This window comes from Puma concolor, chromosome B3 (genome assembly GCF_028749965.1).
Source record: "Puma concolor isolate L17-30 chromosome B3, mPumCon1.1.hap2, whole genome shotgun sequence".
Taxonomy (NCBI): Eukaryota; Metazoa; Chordata; class Mammalia; order Carnivora; family Felidae; genus Puma; species Puma concolor.
In genome coordinates this window covers 126689828-126712639 of record NC_141672.1, presented here as the reverse complement: position 1 = coordinate 126712639, position 22812 = coordinate 126689828, and positions in this window count along the sequence as shown.

Below are 22812 nucleotides of genomic sequence, written 5' to 3'. Positions count from 1 at the left end.
ATGGGTTTTGGTTCCAGAGGGAGTGGGGCTAGGAAGGGCTTAAGCCAACAGGGTGGATCTTCTGCAAGGTCCTGCCAAGTGATAATGTAAGGGAGCTGATCAGGATGGCCCGTCTTAGGCCGAGAGATGATACCCCTGACTCGGTGGATGGTAGGGAGGTTGAAGGTCCCATCTGGTGGCCATCCGACATTGAAAGTTGGCCACTCGCTAGAACAAAAAACCTGCCACCGATGCTTTAGGACTTCCACACTGAGGTTGTTAGCTCTTCCCCTCACATCCTTAAAGTGATAAATCATAATACTTAGAGGAGTAGCCTGAGTCTGTCCCATAATATCCATCCAGTAAGTCCACAGAACAAAACAGAGAAACACAGAAACAGACAAAGAGAGGGCCCCTAGAAAGTCTTCCAACTCCATGGAAGCAAAACTGAAAGCTAGATGAGGGCCACGCACCGACTGGCGGGAGCAACCTGCCTCATCTCAGACCTTTGAGGGGATTCCACGTACCTCCAAAACTGATGAGGGGATTCCACGACCCTCCAAAACCAATGAGGGGATTCCACGTCCCTCCAAAACCGATGAGGGAATTCCACATCCCTCCAAAACCGATGAGGAGATTCCACATCCCACCAAAATGGAGGATTGGAACGTCTTCCAAAACTCCCTGCCCATGGTCCTCCAGTGCGTCCACTTAGGCTGCATCGGGCACTACCAGAATTTCAGAAATGAGCTCACACAGAAAAGATGGAACGAACAGACACTAACCGTGACCAGTCAGGCTCTCCGGGTTGGGGGTCCCTCGGGGGTCTTGGGGATCCTGGGACAAGCCCCAAAACGTTATGCCCAGAATTCGCGATCCCCAAAGACCACCAGGGAGCTGAGTCCTATGCAAAAGCAAAAGAGCCTTTATTTGAGCTAGCTCGAGCTCAATCCCCCACCTGCACCGACTCAGCGGTGAGATACCGGAGAGAGAGAGAGCAAGTTTCAAAAGCACAAAGGTTTTATAGGGATCTAGGGGCAGTGGTGAGGTAATGGCTGTGGCCTCAGCCGATTGGCTGGGGAAGGGTCGGAGTCCTGTTAGGCAGGTTGCCGGGTGTGTTTTGATCAGGAAGTTTGAATGGGTGAGCGGGAGGTTACTCAAGGGGAGGAGGCATGGTCTGAGTTTTCTGCGATTTTCCCAGAAAGGGGGCATGTTGGGGACCTAGTCACTCAAGGTGGAGGACACAGAACAAGATGGAGTCGGTAGTGTAGGTCCGCTCTTTCAAGGGCCCATGTAGAACCCACAATTTACTAGGCACCAAAAAACTATGGATTTAGTGGGTACCAGAGAAGAATGTATTCTAGTTCATGGCAGTCAGAATGGCACTCACAGATCTAAGCAGCCATTGATTGTTATGGAAGAAAAACCATAAGGATGAAATGCACAACAGTGCACTTGAGAATAGGCAAAAGCCAACCTGCCCCTTATGAGGTTTTTATTTCTCCAATTCCTGACAGAATATTAGTCATGGACATTCTACTGGGAAAGATGCTACAAACCTATATAGAATTTTACCTTTGAATTTGGGTGATTAAAACTTCCCTAAAGGAACTGTCCTACAATGTTAGGATTGTAACATAGTAACATTAGGACCCTATATTACTCCCTCCCTGCCACCACCAACTGACTTCTAAATGTAAAGCAATACTGATTGCCAGGAGTATTTGAGGAAATATCTGCCACTGTATAGGAATTAGCAAAGTTACAAATAATTAGGCCCCACAAAATCCCTATAATATCTCTGTATAGCCTGTGAAAAAACTGGATGGCACCTAGAGAATGACTATTGATTACAGAGAATGAAATAAGGTTGTCCCTGATATACATGCTGCTGTACCAAGCATCACACAAATCATTGAACAAATGGTATGGTGCAGACTCTTAACACGCAGTTTTGAATTTAGGCCAATACTTTCTTCAGTATTTCTTTACATCCGAAATCAGAGGACCAATTTGCTTTCACATGGAAGGGTTGACACTGGACATTCCAGGTATTGCCACAAGGTTATTTGCATAATCCTACTACCTGTCATGGTATGGTTGCTCATAATTTGTCTATACCCTCCACCATCCACAATTAAAATTTTCCTTCGTATCAATGATGTGATGCTAACCTCTGAAGACTTGTCTTTGTTATAGCCTTATTTATTTATTTATTTATTTATTTATTTATTTTGAAAAAGAAACAAAGTACAAGTGGGGAGGGGCAGAGAGAGAGGGAAAGAAAGAATCCTAAGAAGGCTCCATACTGTTAGCACAGAGTCTGATGCGGGGCTGGAATTCACAAACCATGAGATCATGAACTGAGCTGAAATCAAGAGTTGGATGTTTAACTGACTGAGTCCCTGTTATAGCCTTAATTAAACAGTTTCTGCTCTCATCTGAACAAATGAGGAGAGGCCATCAACCCACAGAACATACAAGGCCCAGGACCACAAGCAAAGCTTTTGGTGTATACTTAGTGAGTTAAGGCACATCTTATACTGAGCTCTGTAATTGAAAAGATCCAACGATTTTCCCATTCTTAAGACATTCAACAACAAGAATTCTTAGGTCTCTTGGAGGTATTGGAGGGCCTTTATACCACATTTACCTCAATGCCTGTGCCCCTCTACCAACTGATATAAAGGGGAGTACACTGGAGTTGAGGAGAACATCAAGCTGCCATTGGCCAAGTTATTAGTTGCTCAAGCACAGGTCTTAGGAATGCCTTTACCTGGTATCCCCACAACCCTAGATGTGATTGCTATGCTGGATGGGATGAGTTGGGAATTATGGCAGAAACAGCATGGAAAGTTAACCCCTTTGGATTTTGGTCACAACTCTGGAAGAGAGCAAAGATACAATATTCTCCTATCAAATAAGTTTTGGGGGTCTATATGGCCTTTCCACAAATGGAGCCCTTAATGACCACTCTTCCAGCAATTGTTCAGACTAGTTGCCTGTAAAAGGATGGTATATTTGCAAGACCAGCATCTGCCATATCACAAGCCCCTATTTGGGAAAAATGGAATGCTTACTTATAGCAGTAGTCTCCACTGGTCCACTGGGGACTAAATTACATGCTATATTGTTGTCTTGGGGCCCACAGAATATGGAGCCTTTAATGTCCCCTTTCTAAAGTCTCTAATGGAAGCCTTCTCACAAGTACAGTAAGGTACATACTCTATTCCTGAAGATGCTTGGTATATGGGTGGTTCTAATGGGGGAATCCCAGTGTTAGCAATCTAACTTCAGGCTATACTATCTTGTTTGAGACAAGATAATAAAAGCATCTAATGGGCTGAGTTGAGAACTGTCTGGATGATATGCACACATGAACCTTGCCCCCACCCCCTGCACAGTTGGGCTATCTGTAAGGGTTTAACAACCTGGATGCCCAAAGGGCTCAGGGTGACTGGGAGGTTTTACAGAAACCATTATGGGGAGCAGAATTATGGAAAGACATATGGGAAAGTATATAGAACCCTAGTGCCTCCCTTACTGTTTTCTGTGTCTCAGTGCATAGAACTGCCTTATACCAGTAATACTGAGGCAGACACCTTAAGCAAAGATCAGGGCCCTTACCCCTGATGAGGTTCAGAATTGGCTACATGGATTTATAAGCACAGTGGATGTCACTATCCTAAGGTGATTTGGAACATAATGAAGAGAACAGACATGCCCTTTTGCTATACTGACATCCTAGCAGCCATTAGTAACTGCCCAATCTGCTTCTAAGACTCATGAAGGTTCCACATGCTGCAGGATGCATTCACTGTGTGATACAACAAGTTTTAGGCTGGAAAATTTATTATATTGGCTCTCTACCATGAATCAAAGGGAAAAGTATGCCCTAACTTGTGTGGACACAGCCACAGGGCTCACGCAAGCCGTCCCCTGTAAAAGATCCAATTAAAGACCGTTGTCAATGTGTTGGAACAATTTAGTGTCATATACAGATATACCTGAAGGATATGTAGTGATAGGGAAACATTTTACTGGACATGATGTGCAGGACTGGGCTCATGGGTGGGACAAACATAGATGGTCTCATTTAACCTATAATCCACAGGTCAGCAGGCTAATTGGAAGGAAGAATGACACTCTTAGGGTTCAACTCAAAACCCTCCCACAGATACCACTGTTGCACAAAAGATGGACAAAAGTCTTGCCAGAAGCCATATGCTTAGTAAGTTCCACTGAGAAATGCTATGGCATCACCCTATATGCAGCGTTAGGTATCAAAATCACCCTATGATTATTGCCATCCATAAAATAAGGCCTGAGGTGCTCCTTCCTCAGCTCATAGCAGGCCAGAGACAACTGTGGTTCTTCACTCCTCAGCCCATCCTCTCAGGGGGAGGGGATACTTGAATGACGGTAGAATGGCAACTTTCCCCAGGATGGATAGGCAATTTCTTGCCAGAGTGTGAAAAAAGTCCTGGACAGCTGAAGTGGTTCCTGTTGATCTTGTTGGAGTTGGGGCCAAATCGGTCCACACATAAGTATTCTTGACAGGCACCCATACCCCAAGGTACTATATAGGTGGTTACCTAATGTGGTCATTTGTACCACCTTCAATTTTACATGTATAGGCTGATTCTTTGGCTTCTTAGCAACATTTCTAGGATGTCCCTTTTGCTCATACATCCCAGGCCACCTCTGTCCTCATAACAAAGGATGAAGCTACTATCCTCATCTTAATAGAGGGAGAAGATCTACCCAGACAACTATCTGTGAAGCATTTATTTATTTATTTTTCATGATTAGCCTGCTGTTCTTCTCTTGCTCTAGTGAAGGAAACCTTTTTCTGCAGTAGGCACAGATTTATGCAAATGGTTTATAATAGATATATGGTTTGCTCCCTTTTTCAAGTACTTCTGGATTATCATGGTTGGTGTCACCCCTACAGGGAACTGATTGGATAGCTTGCCAAGGATTTATCAATGAAACCAAGCAACAAAGCTCAATAATAGCCACTGGTATAATAAATGACAACATATTCCACTGGCCTATAAAAAACACCTAGTCTAAACTAGGGCATAAGGAGTTAGCCTCTGTGAAGTGTACTAAAACCATGACATTTCAAACTGCTTTGCTACAAGTAAAGAACCAGACATGCAGAGATAAAGGTGGTTTTACTCAAATCTGGACTAACTTCATATTACTGACTCCATCTTATGGGCATTAAGTCAGCAATGCCCATTGTTCCTGGAACATTTAAATCATTCTAAAGATACATGGCAATAAAGCACCTGACACATGGTACAATTACCTGAACATCAACACGAGAAACAAACACTTAAAAAGTATTGATTGGCATGCATTAGGTTGGACGCAAAGACCAGGAATATGTAGGTTAGCTTCTAATGGTACTAACTGGCTCTGTGATATGAATCTTTGGCCTTGGCTGTCCCCAGGGTGGCTGGGGTCTCTAGGTTTTCCTTGGGCATAAAAACAAATAGCCAGCACTATAATATTCTTCACAAACTTACCTCATTTAAAGGCATGATGAACCTGTGCCATCTTTCATTGCTATGGCTACTTAGCAGCAATATTTTTACCATCCTTAGGCATAGAAAATGTAGTATACATCTGGAAGCATTAACTAATTATACCCAGAAGACCCTTGACAGTAGTTACCATAGTCTGACACTCATGAATATAGAGATGCCATTGATATGAAAGGCCATATTACACAATAGAATGGCCTTGGATGTACTCACCGCAGCACAAGGGGGTACTTGCACTATCATTTAAAATGAATGTTGCATTTATATACTCATAGACTTGATAATTCAGGCATTATCACTACTAAATTACAAGACATGAATAAACAGATACAAGTGTTAGATGGTTCTGCACTCACTTTAACCCTGTGATTATCAAACTGGTTTAGAACCTGGGGTACATGTTGGCAAAGGTTATTACTCATTCTTTGCTCATCAGCATAAATATCTTTTCCTGTTGCTGCCTGCACTGCTATTGGGGTTTATACCTTCGACTTACATACTTACCATAAAGAGCCCATGTCAGACAGCAACAGAGAATACCTTAGAGGAGGGATGTGCATGAGATTGTGAGAGACAGATCTGAGGGGTGAATTGTGAACCAGACGAATGCCATCTTGGACAAATCTGCCTTCATGACCATTCTGTGACCTAAAGCTTTCTTGGGTACAGGACCCCCCCATACACTGACACACATTCTTTCCTTTTGTTTAACAACATCCTTAAGTACACCCTCATGGCATATCCTTGATCTGCCCTGGAGATATGACTATGACACACCCATTTATTAACATTCTCCTCTTGGATGGTCCCCCAACATATACTCCCAGCCTCTAGTGCTATAAAAGCAGATCCTAAGAAAGGTGGCTTATAGAGATCTATTCATCTTGCAGCTGCCAAAACATGTTTTTGTTGGTAAATCCCCTTAATCCACTCTTTCTTATCAAGTTATCTTTTTTAACCTTTTATTCAACCTTATGTTTCCTTAAGCCTTTGAAAGTCATTTTACATATACCTCCCTTTCAAGGAACAGACTTGAACATAAGATCATAACACTTGTAGAAGAAAACATAGGCAGTAAGCTTCTCGACATCAATCTTGGCAATTATGTTTTGGATTTGACGCCAAAAGCAAAAACAAACAAGTAGGACTTCAAAAACTGCAAGTACGACAAGTGGTAAAAATCATTTGTAAACTTGATATTTTTTATGTTGAGCATAACAGGTTTTTATCATGAACTGAGAAAAGTAACATGCCAGCAAATTTTGTGGTTACACCTTCCCCTTCCCCACAACAATGCCTTCCTACTGCTTCAAGTTAAAGTAGGTAGAAATACAGGCATAAATTCATAATACACCACTGATGCCCACTGGAAGAGGACTTGATCATAAATTACCTTGGATTTGTTTTTCAATGTTATATATGAATAAATTATAGCCATTTTTATATTTTTGGCAGTGTAAGTAAATGATTTCTCCTCCTCCTTTCTTCTTTATTATTTTTTTATGTTTTAAATGTTGTTTTATTTATTTGAGGTTCTACCTAGGACTGATTATCTAAACTCCTTTATTTATTCATTCTGTAAATAGCTATGGAGAACTTGACATTTTGCCAGGATAATTATAGTTCCATTACAAGGCCAAAAAGGCCAAGATTTCTGCATTTGCACACCTGATATTGTAACCGAAGCTAAGTCTGCCTGTCAGATGCACAGCAAAGACTATCACTGAGACATCAAGTATGCAGCAAGGAAAGGCTTACTTCAAGAGGCAAATGAGACTGGAGGGCAAGACTTAAATCTGCATCCCTGAAGGAGAGTCAGGGATAAAGGCAAATAAAAAGGTCTGGGTAAAAAGCTGTAGTTGTGTTTATTAGTCTGCAGCTGCACTTATTAGTCCCATTAATCCTCTGCTTACTGGTTTCTATTTCCACTGTCTTTTGATCAGTCCTCATTCTTGAGGAATTGGGATGATGACCATTCTAGTTACTTCCTACTGAAATGGGGTAAAGATTTGGGGTAGAGAAATGGAATTGTCCTGCACTCATTTAGAAACACTCCTTAGCTCCAAATTGAAACTCAACATTCTGCATTACCAAGATTTTTGTACTTCCGTTCTCCCTTTGGCAACAATTCCAATTTCTGGCATTCTTGGCAGTGGATAATAGCTGATGGGTCACCACTGCTTTACCCTTGATGAATAAAACTGCTTTCATCTGTGAACATCTCAAAGTCTGGATTTTTCAATGGCAGATCCATCAAATTGTGATGATTGGAATAAGCTTGTTCAATTATCTGTGTTTCTAAATATGGGCCATTGTGGCAATTTTTTCTGAAGTGTACCTCAAGTTGTCTAACTTCAGTATGCAGGGCTTCAGGAAAAGGAACATGTTTTGTTTTGTTTTGTTTGAAGTCAAGAGAATGGGAGAAAATTGGAAAGCTTAGTTTGGAGAGTTATAGCAAGATCTGAGGAAAACAGAAGAATTCAGTATTGAGCCCAGTTTTATAGGAAAACAACAAACAAAGACAGTTAATTAGAACTAGAATCTAAATCAATGAAGGTGTATTACTGAAACCTAATTTCTCTCTAAAATCACTCTTATTTCCACCAAAGATAGCCACATTAATTTGTTTGCAAAATAAGTCTAGTTTTAACAAACTTGGCCAATTATTTACATTAGTGCAGCAAGAATAATGATTGGCCATAAAATGTTCTTTTTCTTTCTTTCTTTCTTTCTTTTTTTTTTTTTTTTGTCTTGTTTTGTTTTGCTGGAACTATTTATAAGGAATTTCAAATTGAACTTTTAACAGCTTCTCAAGACTAAGGAGCCAAGCCAAATACTTGCCATCAGACTTTGCCTGCAATACTTACAGATTTGGGTGGATTCCTTTCTTTTTTTAAGTCTTCAAAATATCCAGATATTTGTGCACCTGCCAGGAAGTGACCTTCTTTAATCCTCTTGTAAGGCAGCTGGGAACCCTGAAATTGAGGTATCAAGTTGAATTTTCAAGGGGCTTATTGGTCCCGTAAAGTCAATGTTAGTTCCTTAGAGCTGTCTGGCCATATCTGAGTCTATGCATGTCTTCCTCAGATATGACACTCTAGTTCAAAGCCTTGGTAATATAATGAGTATTTCCAACTGTGTCCTGTCATAAGGAGAACAAATTCTTATTGAATTTATACAAATAAATAAATTGCCATGAAATTATAAGAATACTCAGAGTTTCTAAATTCTGGAGGGATCAAGTTAGGATAAAAAGATAAATGTTTCATATTTGTTTACAAAGGAATATTTTACAAAATTTCTGTAAGTCATAGATAGCTTAAGTGAAAAAATTTCCTTAAATCTGGAAAAGCAAATGTTAGAGAAGCAGCAATGTTTCAAACAAGAATCACAGGAAAATACAATCATCTTGGTTAATCATTGAGCCCTAGTTATTAACTCTTGGTATGTTTGAACACAGTTTACCCATTAATTCTGGAAACTATTACTTCTGAGGTTACACTAACCTGAGTATCAGAGATCTGTATTTGTGTACCAGGACATCTTCAAATGTTAGGACTTTTACATAATTTCTGGAGTAGGTGTAGCATTCACCCATAAAATATAACCTAAGGAGGTTTATCATCACTTATTTGTTAACACATCCCACTTAATTTGACATATTAAATAAATAAGCCAAACAAGTAAAAAATATATCATTGAGAAGTTGAATTTTGGTAAGTTTTTTAGAAATATCAGTTTTAAAGCACATGCCTAAATAAGATTACAGATCATTACAAAATGTCGTTATCTATCTAGCCAATGTGGCAACAAGAGAATCTAAAGGCAGATACTGTTACATGGTTGTTAGAAAAACTTAGCTCTTTTAATATTGAGAAGATTCCAACTTTCCTAAGTAATCAAAGAGTTAATAAAGACAATACATAGAAATTCTGTTTTTTTCTAGGCTGATTACATTTACAATTTAGACCGATAATGTAAGTAAGTTCTGCCATTTTTAAAGAGAGATAAAACAAATTCCAAGCTTACACTGGTATACTTCTGATATTAAAACTCATGCATTCTGGGGCGCCTGGGTAGCTCAGTTGGTCATGCATCTGAATCTTGATTTCGGCTCAGGTCATGATCTCACAGTCACAAGATCAAGTCCCACGTGGGGCTTCATGCTGAGTCCCAATAATAAATAGATAAACATTTAAAAAATTTTAAAAATAAATAATACTCATTCATTCCAACAAGAAGAATTTTTTTTTCCAGAATCTCCATTAGGAATGAAGGACTCAGCTATAGGGAATGTTGTCAATAATAATCAATGCTCAGACAACATCATGGATTGCCTTTACTGAAGGCAGCTCCCTTCCCAAGACCATGCCCTGTTCCCAGGTAGTTCCATCCTTGTTTAACATGAGATATAAAAGTCCAGAACTTTAGGTCCAATTTAGGATGGTTCTGAAGGGTAATCCAACTTTGGAACTTCTCAGAGTATTAGCTGAGGCTTCTGTTGATATTGTGCCACAGCTCAATTTTTGCCTAATCTTGCTTTCTTACTCTCTCTTCTCCTCCCCAGGTGTTGATCACTTCCCTAATAAACTTTTTTTACATACTAATCTCTGTAATATTAGTCCAGACCATGCACAAAATCTCTTTCATAAAACTTCTCATAAATATTCCCTTCTCATAAACTTCTACAATTTTTCATTTCACATTCAGATTTCATCCTAAGTTTTCCCTCTTTAAATAACCAATCTCACTTTCCTTGTATACAAAATTGTTCCCAGAAGTCTGTTTTTTTTTTAAAGAAAAGAACAAATGAACATGCAAAATACAAGCAGACTCATAAATACAAACAAACTGGTGGTAGAAAGACAAATGACATGTGATTTTTTTCTTTTCTCACAAATTTTACATTGGAGGTAGCATGAATCCACCCGATTTTCAGTAAACACAGGTAGAAGAAAAGTTTTACTTCTAATGCTGACAACTCTAAAGACATATACATTTTAATTAAACTAACAACCTTAAATTAGTTTTTATATTGAATATTTTCTCATATAATGTGAACCTAAAAAAGATTTGGGTTAGTTTCCATTTTTCTGAGTTTTAATATGTCCAATTCTTAAACTTACCTGCTATAAACCCACTTTCACAAATTAATTTTAGCAATACCATTTTGAGTTAGCCAAAGTATCTCACATTACAACATACATGGACATATATATATATATATATATATATATATATATATATATATATAAATATTTTGCAAATAAAATCTTATAACCTTTGCTTTACTAATATTTATGGAGATGACATTTAAGGCCCAATTTCCAAATATCTCCCTTTTACAAAAGAAATATAATTGCAAGATGGTATTATAATTTATAAATCCATTAATTAGTCATTTTCGTACAGTCTATTGAATATTATGGCCAACCAACATTATTAAAAAGATCATTGTTAATTAACATTGCCCAACTTTGCACATGCACCCCAATGTTCATAGCCGCACTATCAACAATAGCCAAAGTATGGAAAGAGCCCAAATTTCCATCGAAGGATGAATGGATAAAGATGACTTGTTATATATACAATAGAATATTACTCAGCAATCAAAAAGAATGAAATCTTGGCATTTGAAACTACGTGGTTGGAACTAGAGGGTATTATGCTAAGTGAAATTAGTCAGAGAAAGGCAAATATTATGTGACTTCACTCATATGAAGACTTTAAGGTACAAAATAGATGAACATAAGGGAAGGGAAGCAAAAATAATATAAAAACAAGGAGGGGGACAAAACATAAGAGACTCATGAATATGGAGAACAAACAGGGTTACTTGAGGGGTTGTGGGAGGGGGATGGGCTAAATGGGTAAGGGGCATTAAGGAATCTAGTCCTGAAATCATTGTTGCACTATATGCTAACTTAGATGTAAATTAAAAAAATAAATTAAATAAAATGGTAAACAAACAAACAAACGAACACCACATTGCCCAACTTTGGAGAATACAACCCAAAGGGCTGCAAGAGGGAGTCAAATTGTCATTTCCCATTCTCTAATTAGAACATGGCTGGCTTTATTCAAAGAACAAAAAACTGCAGCAACGAACAAACCAAATGAAGCCCAATGGACATTTTTTAATATTGATTCCTTCCAAGAAGTTGGGGCATTATTGAACCAAATGGCTTCCTAGTCACCTTTTTCTCAATGAAGCAGGAAAAGGAAGTCTAAGAGAGCCAAACTAAACCAGAGTAATAAATAAGCTCATGAATCATTACACATGAAGTACTCACCAAAAACTTCTGTCCAAACACAAACCAAACACTGTTTCCTTGACACAAGAGTTAAATTAAATCCTGAAGATCAGAGGCTTCAAGTTGGGGTGGGGCCACAGGGATGGTGTCTAGGACAAAGAGCCTACTCAGATGCTCTGGCTCATCACTAGGCTCCCTTTACCAGCTGGGGGTGCTGATGAGCCACAGGCAGAGAAATCCTGGCTGGCTCCCAAAAGTGTGAGCAAATTCAAGTTCTTCTGCCTGAGGCACAGCAAAGCCCCTCACTGAAACATTGAGTAGAGTACACAGCAAAAAAATGGTTTATTCAAGAGGCAGCCAAACAAAGAGAGGGGGAGGGCAAGCCTTGAATTTGTCTCTCAAAGGTTGAAAGTCAGGTATATTTAATGGCAAATGGTAACAGTCTGGATAAAAAGTTGCAACTGCACTTATTAGTCTGTAGCTATACTTAGTAGTCCTGTTAACTTTTGGTTACCAGGTTTAATATTTTAGCTGGTTACAGCGCTAATAAGGTGTCTGAGAACAAATAAACCTGAGGTATAGCCTGTAAGAAGGTGATGAGTGCTATCAAAAAGAAAGGGAAAAAGGAAGGAAGAAAGGATGGAAAGAAGAAAAAACGAAAATAGAAAAGATATGATAAAATAGTGTGGGGGTGGGTGTGAAATGGTGGTCAAGGTCGGGGGTGGGTGTGAAATGGTGGAAAAGGTGACATCTAAGTCAAGACTTGCAATAAGTGAGGGATATGCCTTGAGGTACCTGGTAGAAGGAAAGTCAAGGAAGAGGGAGCAACAAGTACAGAGGTTATGATGCAGTTGACTTGGGATGTCCATGCAAGGAGAAAGAGGAATCAATTTGACAGTCCCAGGTCCCTCTTCTGCCTGGGCCCCACAGGAAGCCAGAAAGCAAAATATCCCACTCATGAGATAAAGTTATCCCTTGTTTTAGGCAATTTGTTCCTCTACATTTTCTTTGTTGTTTCTGGTGAACTCCTTTAAATCAAGCATTGGACTTCCTTTTTTTTTTTTTTTTTTTTTTTTGTCTTTAATCCCTTACTCTCAACCATATTTTCAGTGTCTGAAGTACATTTTAAGGTTATGCATCTAGTTGTGCTATGGAGAATGGATTATGTTACGATCTGGGTTTATGTTTTACATGGGTGCATGACAAATTTGGCATTACCCCAGGTAATCCTGTGTCTGCTGTGATGGGGATAGCAATTTTTCACCTGGAAAATATGTGCATACCAAGGAGCAAAAGGAGCAGTCTGTGCTGGGTGTTTTCTGTTTGCTTCTTCAGATCTACACTTCTTTCTGAATCTGGATCTCTCCTTAAGGAGACTGAACACATGAGTGGTCAAAACTACCCTACAATCCAGCAACTGCAGTACTAGTATTTACCCAAATTACTACAAAAATAGTAGCTCAAAGGAATACATGCATCCCAATGTTTATAGCAGCATTATTTACAATAGCCTAATTATGGGAACAGCCCAAGTGTCCATTAACTGATGTATGGATAAAGGAGTGGTATATACATACAATGGAATATTATTCACCCATAAAAAGAATGAAATCTTACCATTTGCGATGACATGAATGGAGCTAGAAAGCATTATGCTAAGTGAAATAAGTCATCCAAAGAAAGACAGATGCCATATGATTACACTCATATGTGGAATTTAATAAATAAAACAAACAAGCAAAGAATAAAAAGGAGAAAGAGGGAGAGGCAGACCAAGAAACATACTGAATTATAGAGAATAAACTGATGGTTAGCAGAGGGGAGGTGAATGCGGATTAAGGAGTGCACTTGTGATGAGCACAGGGTGGTGTATGGAAATGTTAAATCCCTATATTGTACACCTGAAACTAATATAACTCTATATGCTAACTAACTGGAATTAAAACAAAAACTAAAAAAAATCCTAACTGATACATCTAGCATCTTGGAGGCCTTATTGCTTTACACTTCTTTAGACATTTGTTTAGCAATAAAACACATATACACATGCACATGCACATATATACCCTACACAACATACCCTAACAATGGAGACTTGGGAAGAATTACACTGACAACAGCTAAAAATTCATATGTCAAAAATTATTTTGATATGTAATTTATAATTCTTCAGCTATATTTTAGGGGCTCCAGTTTTATAAAGCAAGATGAATGTTCTGACACCTAAAATAAATTACCCTTTTTAAAAGCACTTTTTAAAGCTAACATTCATTACATGAATGCCAACTGATTTCCATTTTTAACCCTCACAATAACCCTTTGAATAGATGATATACAGTTGGTCCTTGAACAACATGGGTTTGAACTGCATGGATTCACTTATTTGTACTTTTTTTGTGTGTATAAATACTGCACAGTATTCTAAATGCATTTTCTCTTCTTCATGATTTTCTTAATAACATTTTTCTTTTATTTAGCTTACTGTATTGTAAGAATGTAGTATATGATACATATATGGAATATGGGTTACCTGTTTATGTTACCCATAAGGTGTCTGGTCAACAGTATTTAAATTTTGGGGAGTCAAAAGTTAATCACGGATTTTCCACTGTGTGAGGGTGTTAGCACCTCTAACCCTCACATTGTTCAAGGGTCAACTATATTTCCAAATTACAGAGAAGAAAACTAAAACACAGAAAAATTAGATAATTTACCCAAGGCCAAATAAGAAATGACAAATAAGAAGATATCAGTATAAGATCCACAACATTAATAATGAAAATAAATATAATTACTCAGTAAAATTTACATACTTCACTCATATAGTGGAGGGGGGCCTGTAACTGGTATATTAAATTAAGAATAGGCAAATTGTAGCCTTCTGAATGAAGAGGCACAAACCACCCACATGGAGTCAGCAGGTAGCTCCTTCTCATCCTAGCTGCCATTCTGGGGAAGTGAAAACCCTAGGGTCATTTTGACTGAAGACACAGTTTCAAGATACTCACACAAAGGAAGCAAAGTCACAGACTGATTACTTACCAATCCCAGAAACGGGATGCAATGAGCTGGGAGAAGTACACAATGAGCACTCCATCCCTGGACCCTCCAGGTCACAAACCGGCAGGAGACAGAGAGCAGGGTAGCAAGTAACAGTTACTTATAAGGTAGCTGGGGCAAAGGTCACTAACTTTTCATGGGCTCAGCTCTAAGTGGTTATTTTAAAGGGTACCCCAGGAAAAGCAAGCGAGAACTTAGGGGTGGAATCCTAAGTTCAGGCCAGGTCTTTTATCTAAATCTCCAGACTCTGGGTGTGAGCATTGTTGTCATGAAGTAAAATATGTAGCAGCAACTCAGGATATCCAGCTGTTTTCTCATCACAATTAACCCCATGGTGCCTAGTCATTAGTCTTTAGGGAAAATCATGGTTATGGTCTGGACTGTGGAGACATTAAAAGACACTGGCAGGGTTTGGGCTACCCAACACATGAACCATCTGAGAAAAGCAAAAATGCCAATCAACAATAGACAATAGACAAGTGATAGTCTGAAATCCTGTTCATAGTCATCCCCTAGTTTGTTGGGTTCCAGCCAAGAAAATAAATCAAAATCATGGTACACAGTTATGGTAGGTATATGATTAAAATTTAGGTGATATTATGGGATGCTTGCATCTGTTGGGCCATCTTTCATAAATTTATCTGAATTTGTCCATAATTATTAATACACATTCAGCATGTGGTGTCCTTTACAATGCACACACCCTTCCTTGGCCAATAAGTAATCTAAAGCTAACCTGTTATCCAAACCATCTGTGCTAAAGAATCATACAGATGTTGTATTAAGGCTAGGCTTTGGTGGAACAGTCCAATGTGTTTAGCCATGATGGCTGGCAGTTGGTGTTTGCCTTAATAATTTGTTGTTGTATGCCCAAGGCAATGGTGCCTAACCCAGTCCCTGTGAGGGATGGTAACAGATATATTCCCAACATAATTGGTATGAATACCACACACTTTTGACATGAAATGGCAGAAAAAGAGACAGACTGGGGTCCTATTGAATGATTAGTCAGAGTAGTCTCGGGGAGGCTAAATTACATTGGTATGACATACAGGATTTCCTTGAAGCTGACAGGGATACAAATTTATTGGAGATTGAGGGAAGGAGAGATGCACACATAGAGAACCAGGTATGTGTGATGGCCCCAAAGACATTAGACCTACAGTGGATCTGTTTGATCCACTGTTTGATCAGAGAACTGAAGTAAGTTGATATTCCCTTCTTTGGATGGGCCCATGAGGCCCAGGACTATGTGGACTGTGTTCCCTGGAATGAGGTATATTTCATATTTGTCCATGTGGTGTTGGTGCCTGGGAATATATACAAGATTACAAAGGGTGCATAGAGGATTACAAAGGGATTACAAAAGGCTCATGTCAGGTGCCACGTGCTATTTTTCAAGGTGTCCTGTATGGGAGAGACCAGGCACAATAGAGACTGCCTGGGCAACCAGCAAGTGTCTGGGTGCCATCTCTTAGGCAAATGGGGCCAGAATCAATAAGTCAACTGGTAGACCACCAACTAGGGAAAAAGCTTTTGTTAAGCTCATAACATGCTTAATAATTATAGCAACCCCCAAAAATGAGTTCTGGTTTCTGCTCATTGTATAAAATTATTAAGACTATTGGAGGGGGATAGGAGGATAGTGGATCCCTGAGTAGTGACTGCAGGGAAAGCTCCTTTTAAGGGGGTATAGGGACGTGACCTTGCAGCTGGAGTCCTCGAAGGTGTAGGGGGTATTGCTGTGACAGCATCCACAGCCATGGAGGAGTCCTCCTGCCAGAAATTAAATTCATTAGTCCTCAGTAGGATGCATAATGGGTGTGGTGAGGGCAAGCAACTAAGAAAAGTGCTTAAAGGGATTCCCATAAGGGAATAAGATTGGACATATTTTGTCCTTCTAAAGGACATATTTTGTCCTTCTAAAGCTCAAAAATACAGTGGAGAACAGCCTGGCAATTACAGTACTGCCTCACACTCAAACAGTAAGCACTGTAGTAAGCAAGGGGACCCTTGAGGAATCATATAGTTAACTCTGTAAAATGCCACTCAAGGGAGTCATCAGCAAGGAATTTAGAAAAACAAATGTTCACTCAGCAACCAGTTCCCAGGGAGTGCTCACCACCATCAGCTGCCAGTCTTCCTGGGTTTCATTTCTGCTATGGTAGAAGCTTGTGGAGACAGGTTTCAGGATGAAGTTGTATCCCTCAAGGTTGTGGTTTGGGACATTGTTGTCTCTCAAATTCTGATGTCCCATGCTGTCACTGTTGTTATATCTTGGACTGTCATGTCCTGCATCATCATGTGCTGGGGCACTGTTATCTCCAGCATTATTGCAGGTGGAGGAATCCATCCCAGGTGTGAGGGGTGGCTGTCCCAAGGATAACTGAGAGACCAAGGTGCCAAACAGGGTCACATAGATTTAGGATGCTCTGATTAAGATTTGCTTGCACCAGTGGGAGCATCTATTATTATCAGAAATTCTCAGGAAGTTTTGGGGTACCCTGAAAGTGCACCATGCAAATAATTAGTTGGTATTCTCCTATGAGGTATAAGAGGTCTCCATCCATAAATAATAAAGGTTGGAGGTACACATGTAGCTTTGGTTTGAAGAAAATTTAGTAATATACTCCTGACAATCTAATGTTTGGCACAAGTCAGCCAATTACAGTTCAAATTAGAGCAAGGTAAAGGCCAGTGCCTGGAATTATTTCCACTTTCTGTGGGAGGTATGTTAGAAGAAATAAACCATCAACTAAAGGCACTATACATTGGAATTCAGCTGGAATTTGCATATTAAGTTGGTTAAGTGTGTTCCAGCAGCAGCATAATGGATGTTTGTTCTTCCAATGGGTCAGAATTATTTACAACCAGGAAATCATAGCTAACCACCTGTCCCTAACTGGGTCACCAGTAATATTGGAAGACGAAATGATTGAAATTTTAAATCTGTAAGGGGATTCAAAATGTTGAGAAAATGTAAATAATATTCTCCTTCAAGATTAAGGCATCAGATTCCATTACAATAACAATCATAAACAGCATGGCTAGGCCAGCCTAGTTGGAGTGAGCAGAAGTGGTGGCCATTTGGCTTAGTGTTTAAAGTGGTAGGTGCCCGTGGAATCTAGGAAGTCCACTTAGGAATCCATTTATTGCTCTGTAACTTAAGAGGCAAGGATTGTAAAATAACCACTATAGCATTCAATAGTGCCAGAGGCCTGTAGCCAGAATGGGAGATGAGAGTTCCATTGGACACACTACAGGAGATTTCAGTGCTATTATATATGCATGTAAAATGAGATCCTTGATCAGATACACTCAGAAAAGGAAGAAATTACCTGCTCCACAGAAATGTTTCTGGTGGGTGTAGCAAGCACTAAGCCAGTGAAAGTGTGCACATATGTAATGGTGGAACAGGTAGTGCCCCCAAATGTAGGAAGCAGCCCTCTGAAATCAACCTGGCAGAGGCTAAAAGGGCAGTCCCCTTTTGAAAGGAATCATGAGGTGGCAGTTTCCAGTGTCTGGTTGGGGAGTATAATTTGCAATTCAAAACAATGTGTTTTAAAAGCACATTTCCATAAGTGGAAAACCCCCATTGTAGGCCCAAACCAGTGTGGCAGCAGCTCCCCCATTACCCAAAGAGACATGGGACCATTTGGACAGGGAATAAGGAGCATGGACATGGTGACTAAGAAATGCCAGAATGATAAGAGTTGGGGACTGACTGAAAGGAATGAGGGGGAGGCTATGGCTTCATGGTAGTTGTTGGAGCCAACTGAGTTTTTGATCTAGAATGGGTGATTAAGAGCCCCAAAGAGGTGGCAATCTGCATTCTAGGAAGGACATCTGCTTTGTGGTTAAAGACAGCCTGTGATATGGTATCATTTGCATGTATTGAAACCTAGGGAATTTTAGTTGTGACTGGTGCCTGGAAAATGTTCACCCAAACTGAGACACCTCAAATAGGATGGCCTTGAATATGAAAAATGTCCTGCTGCCATTGACCAGACCAAACTGCTAGCTTGTTAGCAACAGGTTATGAATAAGTTAAAATATGTACAGAAGATTGTCATGGGCAATAGTGCTTTGCATAACTCACCCTGTCACTCTTCTTAGGGGCTATCCCAGGGCATAAGAGGCTTAGACAAAAGAGGCATTACCACCAATTTCTCAAGGTTCATAGTCAGGGGGCTGAGGAGTGGGGAGGCCATATCCTCTTAGAATCTGAGAAGATCTGCCATGTCAGGTTTAGCCTATTCTTGAAGATATAATTTCCAATTTAGCAAAAAGGTATTTGTGGCTGTGACAAGTGGCTGTTGGGAGGCGTCCCATTCCATGAATGTGGGTACAAAGGAAAACAGGCTCTGATCCTATGAGGAGCGCTGTTTCTAACAAACCCCAATTAGCAACCAGAATTTGACACTCAAAAGGGTGTATTAGGCAGCTGTGGAAGGAACAAAAAAAGCAAAAAGCATTTGGGCAGCCAGAAGGAGTGTGGTTAGTGCATTGGCGCCAGGATATATAGTCCATGGTGGTCAGTGCTCATCTAAGAATGAGGACGCAGAGGGAACTGGGAGAAAGCTTGACAAATTGACCTTTGTGACTTGTTGTTAAGTATCTACCCAGTAAAATGTGACCACATAAGCAAATCTAAGGATGATGGGTAAGTGAGGTATGTGTTGCCTCCAAAATGTGAAGAGAAGAGACCTAAAATGTGTTGGGCTTGCCCTTATGTGGAAGGAGGCCAAATAGTTAACAATTTATGTTTAACTTTCAGCAGAATTTTCCAACCTTCAGAGGGCCAACTAATGTTCAGAAATTTAGCAATTGTGGCTGGCCCTGGCTTATGTTAGCAATATCCTAATTTTTATGTTGCAGATGGGTCTCTACCCATGTTATGGTCTCATGTGTCACATCCTTCAAGGGAACTTGCATTAGAATGTCATTCATATAGTGCCAGATGGTTCCAGGGGACACTGTAAGGGCATCCAGTTCTTGCCTGCAAAGATTGTGGGCAAGAGCTGGGCTGTTAAGATAGCCTGTGGGAATGCCATCAAAAGTGAAAATGGACTGCAGCTGGGACTTCCCATGATCAATACTGAATAGAACATATTAGCTAGATTTATCAAGGCAGAGTAGTTCCCTGTAGTCCTTTGGATGTCTTCAATTAACTGGACAATGTAAGTAAGGGAGACTTAATAGGGGGCATCTACACATTTAAATTTTGGTAGTTAACTGTAAGGCAACACTTATTAGTAGAGAGCTTTAATACCAGCCAAATAGGGAAATAAAAGGAGAAATGGTATGATTAATGACTCCTCCCCTTAATATATTTTGAACTATGGGCCGTAATTCCTCAGTCCCCTATGACAAATGATATCAGGGGATATTTACCATCTTAATTGGGGGTGGCAGTCTTAAGGTCTTCCAATACGCAGCTTCCACCAGGAAGACCAGGACTTTGGGTTTGTTCCAAATGGTGTGGTGGTGTGTCAAGGCACCCATACCTATATTAGGGAAGGGTAAGGCCAAAAGAGTAAAACGGTTTTATTAAACATTATTCTAATAGTGACATCCAATGAGAGTTGAATACCTTCTACAATCCTGCTTATTATACCTTGTTATTTCAAGGGTGCCCCTGCTTGTGTTTGGAGGGGTTCATAGGAAGCAGTGTAATTTGGACTCCAGTGTCAATGAGAGTTGTAAAAAGTAGTTTGTGTGTGTCCCTCAATGGATAACTAAAGAAGTATTTAGGTGATTGTCCCCTGGAGGAGGAATAAGCTCCCAGAACTGTTAAGTCCCTAGATCAAGGGCTTTGGAGGTGGTAACTCTTAGAGGTCAAGGTACAGGATCCCAGAACCTGCTGCTGGGACTGGGGCATTTCAGTAGGTGAAGGCATCCACCTATGGGAGAGGGCCAACAGTCTCTTGAAGAGCCCATAGTACCTGAGCAAAGGTTTCTAACTTGTGCTCAGGCTACCCTGAGATTAAGACATTAGGGAACCCCAATCTCTGGAGCTCCCAATACAGAGAGACCCTTTGATCACTTTGTAAGGGAGGGAACTGGGTCAAGATGCCACACTTTGGGTGACCAACAATGGTCATAGAAGCCCTTATATTCTCTAGGGTCCTTCTGTTGGGTTACTGGCTGAGGGTACACAGGGGCTCTTTTGCCTTTACTGGCAAACAAAATTTGGGGCTTCAGAAAAAATTCTCTTTGTTGTGTCTACCTACAGCCTCAATGCTGTAGTATACTGACACCTACTGTACTGTATCTGACACTTCTGTGAATTATAATACCATAACCTTATAATTAGGAAGAATTCCCTTCTTCCCATCCCTTTAGAGAAATTTTCTAGAAAATTTTTCAAGAAATACCTGACAGGGAGGTTGCTTCTTCCCTGACTCAGATGCTGCTGCCTCCCATTTTAGGTGTCCCAATCAGCCTCCAAGGGGTCAGGGGACAATTTGTGACAGTAGCAAAGAATGCAGCAACATGGGAGACACTTGCTTCAACAGTGTTTACCCGCCCAGGGTGCCATGATGCCCCTGGTAGAGTTGTTTCTGGCTTGGTCAGGACTGGCTTTCCAAGCTCAACATTCTGATCCTGGCCACAAACACAGTGGGCCCAGCAGCCAGCTTCCCCTTCCAGCACTTATCTCCTTGGCTCAGGACCTGATAGCCACACCCCTGGTCCCTGCTTGAGGGGAAAGAGGCAGAACCCTACCATCCCAGTTAGCTCATCTTGACTCAAGGCCAGGACTTTTGCATTTATTTATATCTGATTGCTTCTAGATCTGACACCCCATGGGGTTTCATTTAGAGGTTAATGGAAAATGTACCCAGACTGGGGCCTGCTGGTTGGTGTCTGCAGAGAAGTCTGAACTTTTATAGCACCAGCACCAATAATTTAGGGTGGGGATTGGTGGGAACACCAGCTGCAGCAATAAACAGAGCAATGTTGCAGATCACTAGCAAGCAGTGGTTCTTTCCCAGAGAGACTGAGTCTGGGAGAGGTAGTGAGCCAATCACAACAAAAAGGTTTTGTGTGTGGGGTGCAGATGATGCCCATAATCCCATCTTCATAGCCAATTTCTTTGGGGGGGGTACTGTAGGTGTATAATAAATAAGAATATTCAAAGTATGACCTGCTGAATGAGGGGGTACAAGCCACCCACACAGGGTCAGTCGTAGCTCCTTCAACATCCAAGCTGCCACTTTGGGGAAGTGAAAACCCTGGAGTCATTTTGATTGAAGACACAGTTTCAAAATGTTTATAGAAGTGAAGTCAAGTCAAAGATTTATTATTTACAAATCACAGAAACGGGGGTCGGGGACACAATGAGCTAAGGAAAAGGCAGCCCTCTATCCCAAGTCACAAGCAAAGAGGAGATAAAAAGCATGGTAGCAGGCATCTATGACTTATATGGTGGTTGGGGAAGAGGTCACTAACTTTTTTTGTGGGACTCCAGTATAAGTGGTTATTTTAATTTATTTTATTTTTATTTTTTTAGAGTTTATTTATTTATTTTGAGAGAGAGAGAGAGAGAGAGCGAGCACAAATGGGATAAGGGCAGAGATAGAGGGAGAGAGAGAGAGAATCCCAAGCAGGCTCCACACTGTCAGCACAGAGCCTGTTGCAGGGTTTGAACTCACAAACTGTGAGATCATAACCTGAGATGAAATCAAGAGTTGGACTCTTAACCAACTGAGCCACCCAGGCACTGCTCTAAGTGGTTATTTTAAAAGGTGCCCGGGGAAAAACAAAGTAGGAACTTGTGATGGGAAGGCTAAACTCAGGTCTTTATCTAAATGTGCAGTCTCCAGGTGTGAACAGGTTGTCATGCTATGAAATGCAAAGGCAACAACTCAAAACAGCTGTTTTCTCATCAGAACTTATTAATCATCAACTGTTGCCAAAGTTGATTTTGTTTTTCTTCAAGACATAAAAAATGACCCACCTTG